This window comes from Aquarana catesbeiana, linkage group LG13, assembly GCF_042186555.1.
Source record: "Aquarana catesbeiana isolate 2022-GZ linkage group LG13, ASM4218655v1, whole genome shotgun sequence".
Classification (NCBI taxonomy): domain Eukaryota; kingdom Metazoa; phylum Chordata; class Amphibia; order Anura; family Ranidae; genus Aquarana; species Aquarana catesbeiana.
The window spans coordinates 212,343,089-212,363,930 of record NC_133336.1 but is presented as its reverse complement, the minus strand read 5'-3'; the positions used below and the strand labels follow the sequence as shown (position 1 = coordinate 212,363,930).

The window sequence follows — 20,842 nt, the reverse complement described above, 5'->3', positions numbered from 1 at the left end:
ATATAATATTATGTCATTGAAGTGACTATAAGCTTATAGGACAGGGAGAAAAGAGGTCTATACCCCGTACTGACATGGACACCTGCAGGCCCTTTTGTAGGTTCGTACCTCTGTACATAATACTGAACTTAAAGCAGTGTTACGGCTGAAATTGTACCTTTTAGTAGGGATGAGCTTCGAGTTCGACTCGAACATCGGCTGTTCGCCAGTTCGCTGAACAGCAAACAATTTGGGGTGTTCGCGGCAAATTTGAAAGCCGCGGAACACCCTTTAAAAGTCTATTAGAGAAATCGAAAGTGCTAATTTTAAAGGCTTATATGCAAGCTATTGTCATAAACAGTGTTTGGGGACCTGGGTGCTGCCCCAGGGGACATGGATCAATGCAAAAGTATTTGCATTGTAGTAGTAGTAGTATTGTAGTATGCCTGTAAAGGGGCGCATGTTTCCTGTGTTTAGAACAGTCTGACATCAAAATGACATTTCAAAGGAAAAAAAGTCATTTAAAACTACTCGCGGCTAATAATGAATTGCCGGTCCGACAATACACATAAAAGTTCATTGAAAAAAACGGCATAGAAATTCCCCACAGGGGAACCCCGAACCAAAATTTTAAAAAAATGACGTGGGGGGGGGGAAATGACGTGGGGGCAAAATGACATTTCAAAGGAAAAAAGTCATTTAAAACTACTCGCAGCTAATAATGAATTGCCGGTCCGACAATACACATAAAAGTTCATTGATAAAAACGGCATAGGAATTCCCCACAGGGGAACCACGAACCAAAATTTAAAAAAAATGACATGGGGGTCCCCCTAATTTCCATCCCAGGCCCTTCATGTCTGATATGGATATTAAGGGGAACCCCAGCCAAAATTTAAAAAAAAATGTCGTGGGGTCCCCCTCAAAATCTATACCAGACCCTTCAGGTCTGGTATGGATTTTAAGGGGAACCCCGCGACAATTTTTTTTTCTAAAATGGCATGGGGTCTCCCCAAAAATCCATACCAGACCTTTATCCGAGCACGCAACCTGGCAGGCTGCAGCAAAAGAGGGGGTGATGAGAGAGCGCCCCCCCGAACCATACTAGGCCACGTGCCCTCAACATTGGGAGGGTGCTTTGGGGTAGCCCCCCAAAACACCTTGTCCCCATGTTGATGGGGACAAGGGCCTCATCCCCACAACCCTTGCCCGGTGGTAATGGGGGTCTGTGGGCGGGGGGCTTATCAGAATCTGGAAGCCCCCTTTAAAAAGGGGACCCCCAGATCCCAGCCCTGCCCCCTATGTGAAATGGTAAGGGGGTACAAAAGTACCCCTACCATTTCACAAACAAACTGTCAAAAATGTTAAAAATTACAAGTTCTTAAATAATGGAGGGTGAGGCCACCCGGTGACCCCGCCCCCCTCTGATGCACGGGGACTTCCCTGTCTGCCCCCTCTGATGTCACGGGGAATGTTACAGGGAAGTCCCCATGCGTCAGAGGGGGCGGGGGGCACCGGGTGGCCCCGCCCTCCATTATTTAAGAACCGTCAGAAGAGGAGAAGCGTCACACAGCGGGAGCCTCCCATCCCATCATGCTGGATGCAGAGCGGCCCAGAAGATGAAGGGAAGAGGACGCCGGTGCCGCGGAGGAAGATGCCGGACGAGAACACGGGAGGAAGAACCAGAAGAAGAAGATGGAGGAAGAAACCGAAGGAAGATAGAAGAAAGAAGATAGAAGAAAGAGGAAGCATTTAAATAAAGACATTGTCAAAAACTGTCTCTTGTCACTTTTTTTAACATTTCTGACAGTTTTTTTGTGAAATGGTAGGGGTACTTTTGTACCCCCTTACCATTTCACACAGGGGGAGGGCTGGGATCTGGGGATCCCCTTGTTAAAGGGGGCTTCCAGATTCTGATAAGCCCCCGCCTGCAGACCCCCACAACCACCGGGCAAGGGTTGTGGGGATGAGGCCCTTGTCCCCATCAACACGGGGACAAGGTGTTTTGGGGGACTATCCCAAAGCACCCTCCCAATGTTGAGGGCATGTGGCCTGGTACGGTTCAGGAGGGGGGCGCTCTCTCATCCCCCCTCTTTTCCTGCGACCTGACAGGTTGCGTGCTCGGATAAGGGTCTGGTATGGATTTTTGGGGAGACCCCACGCCTTTTTTTTTAATTTTGGCGCGGGGTTCCCCTTAAAATCCATACCAGACCTGAAGGGTCTGGTATAGATTTTGAGGGGGGCCCCACGCCATTTTTTTTTCACATCCATACCAGACCTGAAGGGCCTGGTGCCTACTATAGACACCCCCAGGTACAAAATTTAAAGGAATATTACACTTCTATTGTTTCACTTTAAGCATTATTAAAATCACTGCTCCCGAAAAAACGGCTGTTTTTAAAACTTTTTTTGCATTGATCCATGTCCCCTGGGGCAGGAACCGGGCCCCCAAACACTTTTTATGACAATAACTTGCATATAAGCCTTTAAAATTAGCACTTTTGATTATTCATGCTCGTGTCCCATAGACTTTAAGGGTGTTCGCTAATTTTTTGCCTGTTCGCATGTCCTGGTGCGAACCGACCAGGGGGGTGTTCGGCTCATCCCTACTTTTTAGATATAAATCCTCCTATAATCCTCATGCTTAATTTATTCTAGTAAAGGTTTGCTGTAAATGAAGCTCCGTTTTGTATTTTTGCACCATTAATTTCTTACTTTTGTAAGTCCCAGCAGCCCGCCGCCATCTCATGTGTGGGCATCTGAAGCCAGACTGTATCTCTTCCTGTATTCCATGCATGCTGGTTACCCAGCATGCACCTCCAGATCTTGCACATGTTCAGAGCAGGAGGAGCAGTGTAATAGGTTATAGGTCAGGTTTCCATAGCAACAGTAGTGTCAGAGGAAGTTGCCGCCCCTTAGCTATGGAATCCTCCCCTCTCCTCCAGGAAACAAAGTTTATCTACATTTATAAAGATTATAAATCTAGAAATACAAAAAGCTCCTGCAAAAGGTAAATACTTTTTAAAAGATGCTAATTTTAAATGATATCCCTTGTTTCTGTTCAGATATAGATGTAGGTAGATAGATAGATAAAACCTCTTGTTATGTGTGTGTATATATATATATATATATATATATATATATATATATATATATATATATATATCTATCTGCACAGAAACAAGGGATATCATTTACAATTAGCATCTTTTAAAAAAGTAATTACCTTTTGCAGGAGCTGCCCCAAATTGCCCCCATCAAAATTTCCCCCATCAAAATTGCCACATCATACTGCCCCATCAAAATTGCCACAATCAAAATTGCCCCATCATACTGCCCCATCAAAATTGTCCCATAAAAACTGCCCCATCATCAAATTGCCCCATCATACTGCCACCATCAAAATTGCACCCATCATACTGCCCCATCAAAACTGCTCCATCATATTGCCCCCATTAAAACTGCCCCTATCAAAATGCAGCATCATACTGCCACCATCAAAACTGCCCCATCGAAAATTGCCCCATCATACTGCCACCATCAAAACTGCCCCATCATAATTGCCCCCTTTAAAACTGCCCCATCAAAATTGTCCCATCAAAACTGCCCCATCAAAATTGTCCCATCAAAACTGCCCCATGATCAAAACTGCCCCCATCAAATTTGCCCCCATTATAATGCCCCATCATATTGTCCTATCATACTGCCCCATCATCAAAACTGTCCCCATCAAATTGCCCCATCAATCTGCACCATCATACTGCCACCATCAAAATTGCCGGCACCATACTGCCCCATCAAAACTGCCCCATTTAAATTGGTAAATTATATATGTATCTAATCACAGTTCATAATCTTCAGACTGCAGTCCGGCTGTATGGCAAGTTAGGCTATAACTGAGTGCACTCTGAGTGCTGACACTCTGTAGAGCAGACCTCTGTCTAGCAGCTCCGTGAAGAGCCCGGCCACTGGCCACCCCTTCCTCGGCTCTCTCCCCCCTCCCTTCTATCCCACATCCCCACATCCTATCCCCCTACCGTCACAGACCTACTCCAGACGCCGTTCTCAGTCGGCCGGCCGCTCAGGACACTCCGCGGCTCTGGCCCAGCCCCCCCTGCATCACCACGCCAGTCCCTCTCCCCTCTGACTCTCCGGCGGCCACCTTCAGCAGCCGGTCGGCCGCTCAGGACACTCCGCGGCTCCGGCCGCCCTCGGCAGGCTAGCCCGCAGCTCTCCACTTCCCCCCCTGCAGCATTCAGCCGGTCCCCCCTCTACCCATCCGGACGCCGCCTAGTCAGCCGGCCGGCCGCTCGGGACTCTCCGCGGCTCCTGGTCGGCAGGTTACAGCACTTACCGTCCCCCTCTACTGACCAGCCGCTCCGGCGGGTCCGCACCCCTCTTCCTACTGACCATCTTCACCGAACGGTGCGGGCAACAACGTCAGGATAGCCCGCGGCTCGGGCCTAGCCGGCAGCCATCTTGGTACTCCCTCTGCCGGCCAGCCACGGCTTGGGCCCAGCCGGCGGCCATATTGGTACACCCAGTGCCAACGGTGCAGCATCCGAGGACCCCCTCCTGAGGCCATCAGCCCCCAGCCACATCACCGCCCGATTGGACCCACTACCCCCTAGTCCATCTATTCAGCCAGTCCCCCCCCTCTGTGGCCTCCACCGCAGCCGCGGTCTCAATCACCACGTTCTAGCCGCTAGAGTCGGTGGGACAGACCACGGCTGCAGCCTAGCCCAGTCAGCTTGCCACCACAACCCCCTCACTGTTGTCCAACAGAGCCCCGTGCCCCTCTGCACCGGGAATCACCCCTCCTGCTACTGGACCTCACTGCGGGGGCACTAGAGATTCACCGGGGGCCAGTCCACCTCAAATCGCCTGAGACGCAGCCACCGCACCACCTACCGCACCAAGCTCCCCCTCCTTCACCTTCCGGACCTTCAGCACAGGTAAGCCACCGGGGGCACTCGAGAAGTTGATCCAGGGGCCCTTGTCCGATCGCCCCTCGGGGGGGTCAGGAAGGAATTTTTTCCTCGACTGCACCATTGGCCTATGCAGCCAGGGGTTTTTTTTGCCTTCCTCTGGATCAACGAGAGGGAGGTAGGCAGCCCACCTCCCTCCAGTACCTCCGCTCCAACACTCAGCCGTCACTCTCACCACTCCAGAACAGTGGTCAGCCATCCGATCCCTCCATCCCCCTGCAAGGCTATCATCGCCACACCAGCGCCTTCATCATACAAATTTCTTTTCTAGCAACGCCGCCTTCCGCATCATGTGCAACTTCAAGTACACAGCAGACACCCTCCACAGGCTAAGAAACACGGCCGCAACTTTACCGACCACCACGCAAAAAAGACTAAAAAAAGAACAATTACTAAGGACCAACCCACAATCAACCATCAAAGGCAGGGAGACACCGATCCAACCGCAACAACTAGCATGCGCCCTGATCAACACCAGATCTGCAGTCAAGCACAGGCTGGAAATCCGCGATTTCATCATCGAAAACAACATAGACTGCCTCTTCATTACAGAAAGCTGGCTAACTTCCGACTGCAACACCATCCTAACTGAATTGGTGCCCAAGAACTACAGTATCCTATCTGAGCATAGAATAGGAAAAAAAGGAGGAGGTCTAGCAGTGATTTTCAAATCGCACCTGGGGTTCACCAAACCAAACTTACAGAACTCAGTGCCTTTCATGGAAACACTCTCACTGCATCTTCAAACAACACCTCAAGACACCATTCACATACTACTATGCTACAGACCACCAGGACCAAAGACCAATCTCCTCACACCGCTCACTGAATTCTTCTCAATGCACACCTTGAAAACCAAAAACCTTCTGGTACTTGGGGATTTCAATCTGTGGGCAAACTCCGCCCAAGACCCTATTGCAACCGCCTGCGTTAACCAAATGGAAGAACTTGGCCTGCAACAACTGATAAATGCTCCTACGCATGGTTCAGGACACACTTTAGATCTCATCTTCAAACAGAATATGGACATCGACGTATTGAACAACACCCCACTACCATGGACGGACCACCATGCTATCAAATTTAAAATCACCACTAACACCACCCTCCAAAAACAGAAACGGGCAATAGCAACACACTGGAATAGATCTCAGAAGAAACTACACTCTGAACTCTTCAAAACTACATTGTCGAGCAAAATTCTTCTGCTAAACCCAAACCTCTCAACGGAACAAACACTCAACTCCCTAAACAATGTTTTACTACAAACAGCAGACTCCGTGGCGCCAAAACGCAGAACACCCGTCCGCACAAAAAACTCGAGTTGGTTTAATGGCACTCTCACCCTACTCAAGCAAGAACGCAGAAGAGCTGAGAGAACTTGGAGAAGAAATCCCACCAAGGAAAACCATGCTAACTACAAAGCACTCACGGTGAAATACCACAAGGCAATCTTCAAAGCCAAAAAAGAACATTTTGCAGACACCATCTCATCCGCCTTAAACCGCCCACGGGAACTTTTCAAAATAGTTGCTCAATCAATGAACCCGACCTGCCTAGAACCCCCTGAAAACGATACTCAAGAATTCTGCAATGAGTTATCAGATTTCTTCATCGACAAAATCGACAACATTCGGAAAGCAATTCATCAGAAAATAACAACCAACCTCACCCAACCAATGCAAAAAAAAGAGGATATCGACACGAACATCACTCAACCGCCGAAGTTCTTTTTGTCCCCAATCACCACGGACACGACTAAAAACATCATCGGAAGCCTTCGCGACAGCACATCACCGAACGACATCATCCCCACCAAATTGTTCAAAGAATGTTCCGACATCCTGGCCCCCACCCTAACACATCTCATAAATCAATCATTCAAAGAAGGGACTGTGCCAACCTCCCTCAAGCAAGGCATCGTCAAACCCCTGCTAAAGAAACCTAATCTCGACCCTAAAGACCCTAACTGCCGCAGACCAATAACAAGCCTCAACACCATCTCCAAGATTATAGAGAAAGCAGTAGTACAGCAGCTACAACACCACCTGGAGACACACCACCTCCTGGACCCTCTGCAATCAGGCTTCCGCCCAGGCCATGGCACAGAAACAGCACTTCTCAAAATATGGGACGATGCCCTCGAAGCAGCAGATGACGGGGAACCGAGTCTCCTGGTACTGTTAGACCTCAGCGCAGCATTCGATACAGTGGACCACAATACTTTACTTGTCCGCCTCTCAGAAGTTGCAGGAGCCACAGATTCTGCCCTAAAATGGTTTACATCCTTCTTAGAGAATCGCTCTCAGACAGTGAAACTGGGAACATTCACCTCGGAATCTCGGGCAGTCTCCTGTGGAGTCCCTCAGGGCTCACCCTTGTCACCAGTGCTATTTAACATCTACATCCGCCCGCTTCTCAATATCATCAGGAAAACGGACCTCTGCTTCCACTCATACGCAGACGACACCCAACTCTACCTTCGCATTAATGGACAAAAAGATCATCATCAGCAACTACAGAAATGCCTCACTTTAATCAATGACTGGATGACCGCTAGCTCCCTCAAACTTAACGAATCAAAAACAGAACTTCTTCTCCTGCAAGCCAACAAAAATTCCAAAATTAAGACTCCGTGGACACCACCCTCCATCCTCGGACAGACCATCTCCCCCAGCACCAAAGTCAAGAGTCTCGGAGTCATCTTTGACTCAGGAATGACAATGGATGCACAAATAGGATCGGTGGTGAGCGGATCCCACCACCTCCTCCGCCTGCTTCGCAGACTCATCCCCTTCATCCCAGAAGAGGACAAAGCGGCAGTTGTGGGAACGATCATCAATTCCCGACTCGACTACGCAAATTCCCTCTACGTAGGTCTACCCCAATATCAGCTTGCGCGCTTGCAACTCATGCAAAATACGGCGGCAAGACTGTTAACAGGAAAAAAGCCCTGGGAATCCATCTCCCCATCCCTAAAAAGCCTACATTGGCTAACTGTGAAGAATCGGATCATATTCAAGACCCTCTGCCTCACCCATAAATGCATACAAGGAAACGCTCCGCAATATCTCCGGGAAAAAATAAAACACTACACACCGAATCGCAGTCTTCGATCAGCTAACCAAAACCTCCTCCTCATTCCCAAATACCGCTACAAAGCAAAGGGAGAACGTAGATTTGCAGTCCAAGGACCTCGACTATGGAATGCTCTCCCAACCAACCTCCGCATGGAAGAAAACCACCAGGCTTTCAGGAAAAAACTAAAGACCTTCCTTTTCTAGAAGCTGGCTACAGAGAACACATCTAGCGCCTTGAGGCGATTCAGTTCGCAATTGCAGCGCTTTACAAATCATTCATTCATTCATTCATTCATTCATTCATCTGCACAGAAACAGGGGATATCATTTACAATTAGCATCTTTTAAAAAAGTAATTACCTTTTGCAGGAGCTGCCCCAAATTGCCCCATCAAAATTTCCCCCATCAAAACTGCCCCATCATATTACCCCCATCAAAATGCACCCTTTAAAATTGCCTCATCATACTCCCACCATCACAATTGCCCCATCATACTGCCCCATCAAATTGTCCCATCATACTGCCCCATCAAAACTGACCCATCATATTTCCCCATCATACTGCCCCCATCAAAACTACCCCATCATACTGCCTTCATCAAAATTGCCCTATCATATTGCCCCCATCAAAACTGCCCCATCAATTTTCCCCATCCTACTGCCCCATCCTACTGCCCCATCATACTGCCCCATCAAAATTGCCCCAGTCATACTGTCCCATCAAAATTGCCCCATCAAAACTGCCCCCATCAAAATTGACCTCATCAAAACTGCCCCATCATGCTGCCACCATCAAAATTTCCCCATCATACTGCCCCATTATACTGCCCCATCAAATTGCCCCATCATACTGCCACCATCAAAATTGCCCCATCATACTGCCCCATCATACTACCCCATAAAAACTGCCTCATCAATATTGACCTATCATAGTGCGCCATCAACATTGCCCCATCAAAACTGCCCCATCAAAATTGCCACATCAAAACTGCCCTGTCAAAATTGCCCCATTATACTGCCACCATCAAAATTGCCCCATCAAAATTGACCCATCAAATTGCCCCCATCAAGTTGCCCCATCATACTGCCCCATCATATTGCCCCATCATACTGCCCCATCAAAACTGCCCCCATCATACTGCCCCCTCATACTGTCCCATCAAAATTGCCCCATCATAATGCCCCTATAAAAATTGCCCCATCAAAACAGCCCCATCAAAATTGTCCCCATCAATTTGCACTCATGTCCCCATCATACTGCCACCATCAAAATTGCCCCATCAAAACTGCCCCATCATACTGCCCAATCAAAATTTCCCTTTCAAAACTGCACCATCATAATGCCCCCTTTAAAACTGCCCTATCATACCTGCCCCATCATTTTGCCCCCATCAAAACTGCCCCATCAAATTGCCTCCATCAAATTGCCCCATCATACTGCCCTCATCAAATTGCCCCATCAAAACCGCCCCATCAAATTGCCCCATCATCAAAACTTCCCCCATCAAATTTCCTCCATAAAATTGCCCCATCATACTGCCACCATCAAAATTGCCTCATCATACTGCACCATCAAAATGCCGTATCAAAAATGCCCCATCATATTGCCCCCATCAAAATTGCCCCATCAAAATTGCCCCATTAAAAATGCCCCATCATACTGCCCCATCAAAACTGCCCCATCAAAACTGCCCCATCATACTGCCCCATCAAAACTGCCCCATCATACTGCCCCATCAAAACTGCCCCATCATACTGCCCCATCATATTGCGCATATCAAAATTACCCCCATCAAAGTTGCCCCATCATACTGCCCCATCAAAACTGCCCTATCAAAACTGCCCCATCATATTGCCCCATCAAAACTGTCCCCATCAAATTGCCCCATCAAACTGCACCATCATACTGCCACCATCAAAATTGCCCCCACCATAATGCCCCATCAAAACTGCCCCATCAAATTTGCCCCATCATACTGCCCCCATCAAAATGCCCCCATCAAAATTGCCCCATCATACTGCCACCATCAAAATTGCCCCATCATACTGCACCATCAAAATGCCGTATCAAAAATGCCCCATCATATTGCCCCCATCAAAATTGCCCCATCAAAATTGCCCCATTAAAAATGCCCCATCATACTGCCCCATCAAAACTGCCTTATCAAAACTGCCCCATCATACTGCCCCATCATATTGCCCATATCAAAATTGCCCCCATCAAAGTTGCCCCATCAAAACTGCCCCATCATACTGCCCCATCAAAACTGCCCTATCAAAACTGCCCCATCATATTGCCCCATCAAAACTGTCCCCATCAAATTGCCCCATCAAACTGCACCATCATACTGCCACCATCAAAATTGCCCCCACCATACTGCCCCATCAAAGCTGCCCCATCAAATTTGCCCCATCAAAACTGCCCCATCATACTGCCCCCATCAAAATTGCCCCATCATACTGCCACCATCAAAATTGCCCCATCATATTGCCCCCATTAAAACTGCCCCATCAATTTTCCCCATCCCACTGCCCCATCAAAATTGCCACATCATACTGCCCCATCATACTGCCTCATCAAAACTGCCCCCATTTAATTGCCCCATCATACTGCCACCATCAAAATTGCCCCATCATACTACCCCATAAAAACTGCCCCATCAAAATTGACCTATCATAGTGCGCCATCAAAATTGCGCCATCAAAATTGCGCCATCAAAATTGCCACATCAAAACTGCCCTGTCAAAATTGCCCCATCATACTGCCACCATCAAAATTGCCCCATCAACTTGCCCCCATCAAGTTGCCCCATCATACTGCCCCATCAAAATTGCCCCAGTCATACTGCCCCATCAAAATTGCCCCATCAAAACTGCCCCCATCAAAATTGCCCCATCAAAACTGCCCCATCATGCTGCCACCATCAAAATTTCCCCATCATACTGCCCCATCATACTGCCCCATCAAATTGCCCCATCATACTGCCACCATCAAAATTGCCCCATCATACTACCCCATAAAAACTGCCTCATCAATATTGACCTATCATAGTGCGCCATCAACATTGCCCCATCAAAACTGCCCCATCAAAATTGCCACATCAAAACTGCCCTGTCAAAATTGCCCCATTATACTGCCACCATAAAAAATTGCCCCATCAAAATTGACCCATCAAATTGCCCCCATCAAGTTGCCCCATCATACTGCCCCATCATATTGCCCCATCATACTGCCCCATCAAAACTGCCCCCATCATACTGCCCCCTCATACTGTCCCATCAAAATTGCCCCATCATAATGCCCCTATAAAAATTGCCCCATCAAAACAGCCCCATCAAAATTGTCCCCATCAATTTGCACTCATCAAATGTCCCCATCATACTGCCACCATCAAAATTGCCCCATCAAAACTGCCCCATCATACTGCCCCATCAAAATTTCCCTTTCAAAACTGCACCATCATAATGCCCCCTTTAAAACTGCCCTATCATACCTGCCCCATCATTTTGCCCCCATCAAAACTGCCCCATCAAATTGCCTCCATCAAATTGTCCCCATCATACTGCCCCCATCAGAACTACCCCAATCAAAACTGCCCCATCATACTGCCACCATCAAAATGCCCAATCATACTGCCCCATCAAAATTGCCCCATCACAAATACCCCATCAAAATTGCCCCATCAAAACTGCCACCATCAAAATTGCCCCCATCATAATGACCCCATCATACTGCCCTATCAAAACTGCCCTATCAAAACTGCCCCATCATATTGCCCCATAAAAATTGCCCCATCAAACTGCCCCATCAAAATTGCCCCATTATACTGCCCCATCAAAACTGCCCCATCATATTGCCCCCATCAAAATTGCCCCCATCAAAATTGCCCCATGATACTGCCCCATTAAAACTGCCCCCATCATACTGCCCCATCAATATTGCCCCATCAAAATTGCCCCATCAAAATTGCCCCATTAAAACGCCCCATCAAAATTGCCCCATCAAAACTGACTGATCAAATTGCCCCCATCAAGTTGACCCATTATATTGCCCCCATAAAAATTGCCACCATCATACTGCCCCATCAAAACTGCCCCCATCATACTGCCCCCTCATACTGCCACATCAAAATTGCCCCATCATAATGCCCCATCAAATTGCCCCCATCATACTGCCCCATCAAAACTGCCCCATCATATTGCCCCATCAAAACTGCCCCATCATATTGCCCCATCATACTGCCCTCATCAAATTGCCCCATCACACTGCCCTCATCAAATTGCCCCATCATACTGCCCTCATCAAATTGCCCCATCAAAACCGCCCCATCAAATTGCCCCATCATCAAAACTTCCCCCATCAAATTTCCTCCATAAAATTGCCCCATCATACTGCCACCATCAAAATTGCCCCATCATACTGCACCATCAAAATGCCGTATCAAAAATGCCCCATCATATTGCCCCCATCAAAATTGCCCCATTAAAAATGCCCCATCATACTGCCCCATCAAAACTGCCCTATAAAAACTGCCCCATCATACTGCCCCATCATATTGCCCATATCAAAATTACCCCCATCAAAGTTGCCCCATCATACTGCCCCATCAAAACTGCCCTATCAAAACTGCCCCATCATATTGCCCCATCAAAACTGTCCCCATCAAATTGCCCCATCAAACTGCACCATCATACTGCCACCATCAAAATTGCCCCCACCATACTGCCCCATCAAATTTGCCCCATCATACTGCCCCCATCAAAATGCCCCCATCAAAATTGCCCCATCATACTGCCACCATCAAAATTGCCCCATCATACTGCACCATCAAAATGCCGTATCAAAAATGCCCCATCATATTGCCCCCATCAAAATTGCCCCATTAAAATTGCCCCCTTTAAAAATGCCCCATCATACTGCCCCATCAAAACTGCCCTATCAAAACTGCCCCATCATACTGCCCCATCATATTGCCCATATCAAAATTGCCCCATCAAAGTTGCCCCATCATACTGCCCCATCATACTGCCCTATCAAAACTGCCCCATCATATTGCCCCATCAAAACTGTCCCCATCAAATTGCCCCATCAAACTGCACCATCATACTGCCACCATCAAAATTGCCCCCACCATACTGCCCCATCAAAGCTGCCCCATCAAATTTGCCCCATCAAAACTGCCCCATCATACTGCCCCCATCAAAATTGCCCCATCATACTGCCACCATCAAAATTGCCCCATCATATTGCCCCCATTAAAACTGCCCCATCAATTTTCCCCATCCCACTGCCCCATCAAAATTGCCTCATCATACTGCCCCATCATATTGCCTCATCAAAACTGCCCCCATTTAATTGCCCCATCATACTGCCACCATCAAAATTGCCCCATCATACTACCCCATAAAAACTGCCTCATCAAAATTGACCTATCATAGTGCGCCATCAAAATTGCGCCATCAAAATTGCCCCATCAAAATTGCCACATCAAAACTGCCCTGTCAAAATTGCCCCATCATACTGCCACCATCAAAATTGCCCCATCAACTTGCCCCCATCAAGTTGCCCCATCATATGGCCCCCATCAAAATTGCCCCATCATACTGCCCCATCAAAACTGTCCCCTCATACTGCCCCATCAAAATTGCCCCATCAAAACTGCCCCCATCAAAACTGCCCCATCATGCTGCCACCTTCAAAATTGCCCCATCATACTGCCCCATAATACTGCCCCATCAAAACTGCCCCCATCAAATTGCCCCATCATACTGCCACCATCAAAATTGCCCCATCATACTGCCCCATCATACTACCCCATAAACACTGCCTCATCAAAATTGACCTATCAGTGCGCCATCAAAATTGCCCCATCAAACTGCCCCATCATGCTGCCACCATCAAAATTGCCCCATCATACTGCCCCATCAAAACTGCCCCCATCAAATTGCCCCGTCATACTGCCACCATCAAAATTGCCCCGTCATACTGCCACCATCAAAATTGCCCCATCATACTGCCCCATCATACTACCCCATCAAAATTGACCTATCATAGTGCGCCATCAAAATCGCCCCATCAAAACTGCCCCATCAAAATTGCCACATCAAAACTGCCCTGTCAAAATTGCCCCATCATACTGCCACCATCAAAATTGCCAGATCAAAATTGACCCATCAAATTGCCCCCATCAAGTTGCCCCATCATACTGCCCCTTCATACTGCCCCATCATACTGCCCCATCATATTGCCCCATCAAAACTGCCCCCATCATACTGCCCCCTCATACTGTCCCATCAAAATTGCCCCATCATAATGCCCCTATCAAAATTGTCCCATCAAAACAGCCCCATCAAAATTGTCCCCATCAATTTGCACTCATCAAATGTCCCCATCCTACTGCCACCATGAAAATTGCCCCATCAAAACTGCCCTATCATACTGCCCCATCAAAATTTCCCCATCAAAACTGCACCATCATAATACCCCCTTTAAAACTGCCCTATCATGCCTGCCCCCTCATTTTGCCCCCATCAAAACTGCCCTATCAAATTGCCTCCATCAAATTGTCCCCATCATACTGCCCCCATCAAAACTACCCCCATCAAAACTGCCCCATCAAAATTGCCCCATAACACTGCCCCATCAAATTGTCCCCATCAAAACTGCCCCATTGTACTGCCCCATTAAAACTGCCCCATCATATTGCCCCATCAAAATTGCCCCCATCAAAATTGCCCCATCATACTGCCCCATTAAAACTGCCCCATCATACTGCCCCATCAATATTGCCCATCAAAATTGCCCCATCAAAATCTCCCCATTAAAATGCCCCATCAAAATTGCCCCATCAAAACCGACCCATCAAGTTGCCCCATTTGATTGCCCCCATCAAAATTGCTGCCATCATACTGCCCCATCAAAACTGCCCCATCATACTGCCCCCCTCATACTGCCCCATCAAAATTGCCCCATCATAATGCCCCATCAAAAATGCCCCATCATATTGCCCCCATTAAAGCTGCCCCTTCAAAACTGCCCCATCATACTGCCCTTATCATATTGCCCCATCAAAACTGCCCCATCAAATTGCCCCATTATCAAAACTTCCCCCATCAAATTGCCCCCATAAAATTGCCCCATCATACTGCCACCATCAAAATTGTCCCCATCATACTGCCCCATCATACTGCACCATCAAAACTGCCCTATCAAAACTGCCCCATCATATTGCCCCCATCAAAATTGCCCAATCATACTGCCCCATCAAAACTGCCCCATCAAAACTGCCCTATCAAAACTGCCCCATCACACTGCCCCATTAAAACTGCCCCATCATACTGCCCCATCAAAACATCCCTATCAAAACTGCTCCATCATATTGCCCCATCAAAACTGCCCCATCAAAACTGTCCCCATCAAATTGCCCCATCAAACTGCACCATCATACTGCCACCATCAAAATTGCCCCATCAAAATTGCCACATCAAAACTGCCCCATCATACTGCCCCATCATACTGCCACCATCAAAATTGCCCCCACCATACTGCCCCTTCAAAACTGCCCCATCAAAACTGCCCCATCAAATTACCCCATCAAAACTGCCCCCCTCAAAACTGCCCCATCATACTGCCCCATCATACTGCCCCATCATATTTCCCCCATCAAAATTACCCCATCATATTGCCCCCATTAAAACTGCCCCATCAATTTTCCCCATCCTACTGCCCCATCATACTGTTCCATCAAAATTGCCCCATCATACTGCCCCATCAAAATTGCTACCATCAAAACTGCCCCATCATCCTGCCACCATCAAAATTGCCCCATCATACTGCCCCATCAAAACTGCCCCCATCAAATTGCCCCGTCATACTGCCACCATCAAAATTGCCCCATCATACTGCCCCATCATACTACCCCATCAAAATTGACCTATCATAGTGCGCCATCAAAATCGCCCCATCAAAATCGCCCCATCAAAATTGCCACATCAAAACTGCCCTGTCAAAATTACCCCATCATACTGCCAACATCAAAATTGCCCCATCAAAATTAACCCATCAACTTGCCCTCATCAAGTTGTCCCATCATGTTGCCCCCATCAAAATTGCCCCCATCATACTGCCCCATCAAAACTGCCCCCTCATACTGTGAATAAAGTAAGTGGTGATTGCGCTGTGATAAGAGGGGAAGGAAGGAGGAGGAAGGGGAAGGGGCTAGCTCAAATATATAGAGAGGTGAATGAAAAATGAAAAAATTATACAAAATATAAAGGTATAATGAGCATGAGGGCTAGTATCATACTAGCACATAAAAATATAATGTAAATACTGAAACAGAAGAAAAGAAAAATCTCAGTGCAAAAGGGCTAGTATCATACTAGCACATATGTGGTAACTCAGCAAATTCTTATTAGTGACTCCAAGAAAAATAAATAAATGGTGAACAGTCCCACCACCTTGTAGTACAAAGTGCTCAAACAATGAGTCATCAGTTCCAAAAGGCAAAATGGAAAAATTATACAAAATATAAAAGTGTGATGAAATGTAATAAAGTGCAGTCTAATGAGCACTAAATCCGAATAAACTGAAGAAACAAAATAGCCTAAAACGTATAAAAAGCTATGAAATGAGTGACAAATACAGTGTGGGTACAAAAAAAATTAACAAAATAAAATAAATAAATAAAACAAAGTCCATGTGCATGAGGGCTAGTATCATACTAGCACATAAAAATATAGTAAATACTGACACAAAAGAAAAGAAAAACAGCCCCATCATCCAAATTGTCCTCATCAATTTGCACTCATCAAATTGCCCCATCATACTGCCACCATCAAAATTGCCCCATCATACTGCCCCATCAAAACTGCCCCATCATACTGCCCCATCAAAATGTTCCCATCAAAATTGCCCCATTATAATGCCCCCATCAAAACTGCCCCATCAAAATGCCCCCATCAAAATTGCCCTATCATACCTGCCCCATCATATTGCCCCATCAAAACTGCCCCATCAAATTGCCCCCATCATACTGCCCCCATCAAAACTACCCCCATCAAAACTGCCCCATCATACTGCAACCATCAAAATTGCCCCATCATACTGCCCCCATCAAACTGCCCCATCAAAACTGCCCCATCATATTGCCCCATCACTGCCCAGAAATTAGAAAATTTTGGAGGAAAAATTTTGTGGGGAAGTAAGGGAAATATAAGTATAGATAATTAAAGAGATTACCAACAACACGGATATCTTGGACGACCCCTGGGAATGCCTATTCCATAAGAGTAAATTGCCTATAGAGATATAATTAAAAACGCTAGTCCCACAGCTCAATGACACGGCTAAGAGCCTCATTCCTATGTATTGGCACAAGAAAGGAAGACCATTGATAAGAGAATGGTTTAATAAAATCAATGAAATCTACAGCCTAGAATATCTTAGGTTCAGTGAAGGGATGAAAATGGAGTCCTTCGAGATGAAGTGGAGGGAATGGGTGGAGTTCAAAGACTCTCTGAGAGCTGCCGAGATATGGGGTACTTAGTTAAGGGTGGAGGAATCGGCTAGATTGTGGTAAACGGCTTAGAGGGAGATGAGGGATCACTCGGGAAGACAGGAGGTGTAAAGATAAGGAGTGGTAGACGGGGATGGAAGAAAGGAGGGGTGGTTTGGGGTGGGGGTGGGGAGGGGGTGTTTTTGGTAGAGATGTTAAAACTAGAGTGCATCTCAGCGCACTAAGGGTACTTTTTGTGTTGTAAAAGTTTTGTAAAATAATGGGTAAAAGTTGCCACTATGATGTGAAGAAGTGAAGGGACAATGTTTGAAACTTAAAAATGAAACATGACTCCCAGAGAAAAATCTTGCTGGTGTGGCAAAAAACCCCAAAAAAAACAAAAACAAAAATTGCCCCTATAACACTGCCCCATCAAATTGCCCCCATCCTACTGACCCCATCATACTGCCCCATCAAAATTGCCCCATCAAAATTGCCCCATCAAAATTGACCCATCAAGTTGCCCCCATCAAAATTGCCCCCATCATACTGTCCCATCAAAACTGCCCCATTATACTGCCCCATCATAATGCCCCCATTAAAATTGCCCCATCAAAACAGCCCCATCATCAAAATTGTCCCCATCAATTTGCACTCATCAAATTGCCCCATCATACCGCCATCAAAATTCCCCATCAAAACTACCCCATCATAATGCCCCCATCAAAACTGCCCCCATCAAAATGCGCCCATCAAAATTGCCCAATCATACTGCCACATCAAATTGCCCCATCATACTGCCCTATCATACCTGCCCCATCATATTGCCCCATCAAAATTGCCCCCATCAAAACTGCCCCATCAAATTGCCCCCATCAAATTGTCCCCATCATACTGCCCCCATCAAAACTACCCCCATCAAAACTGCCCCATCATACTGCCACCATCAAAATTGCCCCATCATACTGCCCCATCAAATTGCCCCATCACACTGCCCCATCAAATTGCTCCCATCCTACTGCTCCATCAAAATTGCCCCTATCAAAAATGCCCCATCAAAATTGCCCCCATCATAATGCCCCATTATACTGCCCCATCAAAACTGCCCTATCAAAACTGCCCCATCATATTTCCCCATAAAAATTGCCCCATCATACTGCCCCATCGAATCTGCCCCATTAAACTGCCCCATCAAAATTGCCCCCTCAAAATTGCCCCATCATACTGCCCCCTTAAAACTGCCCCCATCAATATTGCCTCTTCAAAATTTCCCCATTAAAATGCACCATCAAAATTGCCCCATCAACATTGACCCATCAAATTGCCCCCATCATACTGCCCCATCAAAACTGCCCCATCATACTGCCCCCCTCATACTGCCCCATCAAAATTGCCCCATCATACTGCCCCCATCAAATTGCCCCATCATACTGCCACCATCAAAATTGCCCCATCGTAATGCCCCCATCAAAACTGCCCCATCATACTGCCCCATCAAAATTGCCCCATCAAAACTGCCCCATCATACTGCCCCATCAAAACTGCCCCATCATATTGCCCCCATCAAAACTGTCCCCATCAAAACTGCCCCATCAAATTGTCCCCATCATACTGCCCCCATCAAACCTGCCCCATCATACTGCCACCATTAAAATTGCCCCATCATACTGCCCCATCAAATTGCCCCCATAACACTGCCCCATCAAAACTGCCCTTTCATAGTGCCACCATCAAAATTGCCCCATCCTACTGCCCCATCATACTGCCCCATCAAAACGGCCCCATCAAAACTGTCCCATCATGCTGCCACCATCAAAATTGCCCCATCATCAAACCTGCCCCATCATCAAAACTTCCCCGTCAAATTGCCCCATCATACTGCCCCATCATATTGCCCCATCAAAACTGTCCTATCAAAACTGCCCCATCATATTGCCCTCATCAAAATTGCCCCCATTAAAATTGCCCCATCATACTGCCCCATCAAAACTGCTCCCATCATACTGTCCCATCAAAACTGCCCCATCAAAACTGCCCTATCAAAACTGCCTCATCATATTGCATGTATCAAAATTGCCCCATCAAAATTGCTCCATCATACTGCCCCATCAAATCTGCCCCATCATACTGTCCCTTCAAAACTGCCCCATTTAAAATTTCCTATTAAAACTAACCCATCATATTGCCCGTATCAAAATTGCCCCATCATACTGCCCCATCAAAACTGCCCCATCATATTGCCCCATCAAAATTGCCCCATCAAAACACCCCATCATATTGCCCCATCAAAATTGCCCCATCAAAACACCCCCATCAAAACTGCCACCCTCAAAATTGACACATCAAAATTGACCAATCAAATTGCCCCATCATACTGCAACCATCAAAATTGCCCCCATCATACTGCCCCATCAAATTGCCCCCATTAAACTGCCCCATCAAAACTGCCCCATCATATTGCCCCCATCAAAACTGCCCCATCAAATTGCCCCATCAAAATTGCCCCATCATACTGCCCTCATCAAATTGCCCCATTATCAAAACTTCCCCCATCAAATTGCCCCATCATACTGCCACCATCAAAATTGCCCCCATCATACTGCCCCATCATACTGCACTATCAAAACTGCCCTATCAAAATTGCCCCATCAAAACACCCCCATCATATTGCCCCATCAAAATTGCCCCATCAAAACACTGCCATCAAAACTGCCACCATCAAAATTGACTCATCGAAATTGACCAATCAAATTGCCCCATCATACTGCCACCATCAAAATTTCCCCCATCATACTGCCCCATCAAATTGCCCCCATTATACTGCCCCATCAAAACTGCCCCATCATATTGCCCCATCAAAACTGCCCCATCAAATTACCCCATCAAAATTGCCCCATCATACTGCCCTCATCAAATTGCCCCATCAAAACTGCCACATCAAACTGCCCCATCATCAAAACTCCCCCCATCAAATTGCCCCATCATACTGCCACCATCAAAATTGCCCCATCATACTGCACCATCAAAACGGCCCTATGAAAACTGCCCCATCATATTGCCCCCATCAAAATTGCCCCATCATACTGCCCCATCAAAGCTGCCCCATCAAAACTGCCCTATCAATACTGCCTCATCATACTACCCCATCAAAACTGCCCTATCAAAACTGCCCCATCAGATTGCCCCCATCAAAATTGCCCCATCAAAACTGCTCCATCAAAATTACCCCCATCATACTGCCCTATCAAATTGCCCCATCATACTGCCCCATCATATTGCCCCCATCAAAACTGCCCCCA

General features: G+C 47.0%; 1 protein-coding gene across 1 annotated transcript in view; it reads left to right on the top strand.

Moving 5' to 3' along the window:
* Nucleotides 1-20,842, top strand: part of LOC141116665 (NACHT, LRR and PYD domains-containing protein 3-like) — a 722,006-nt gene that overhangs the window by 291,500 nt on the left and 409,664 nt on the right. The gene's annotated exons all lie outside the window — the stretch shown is intronic.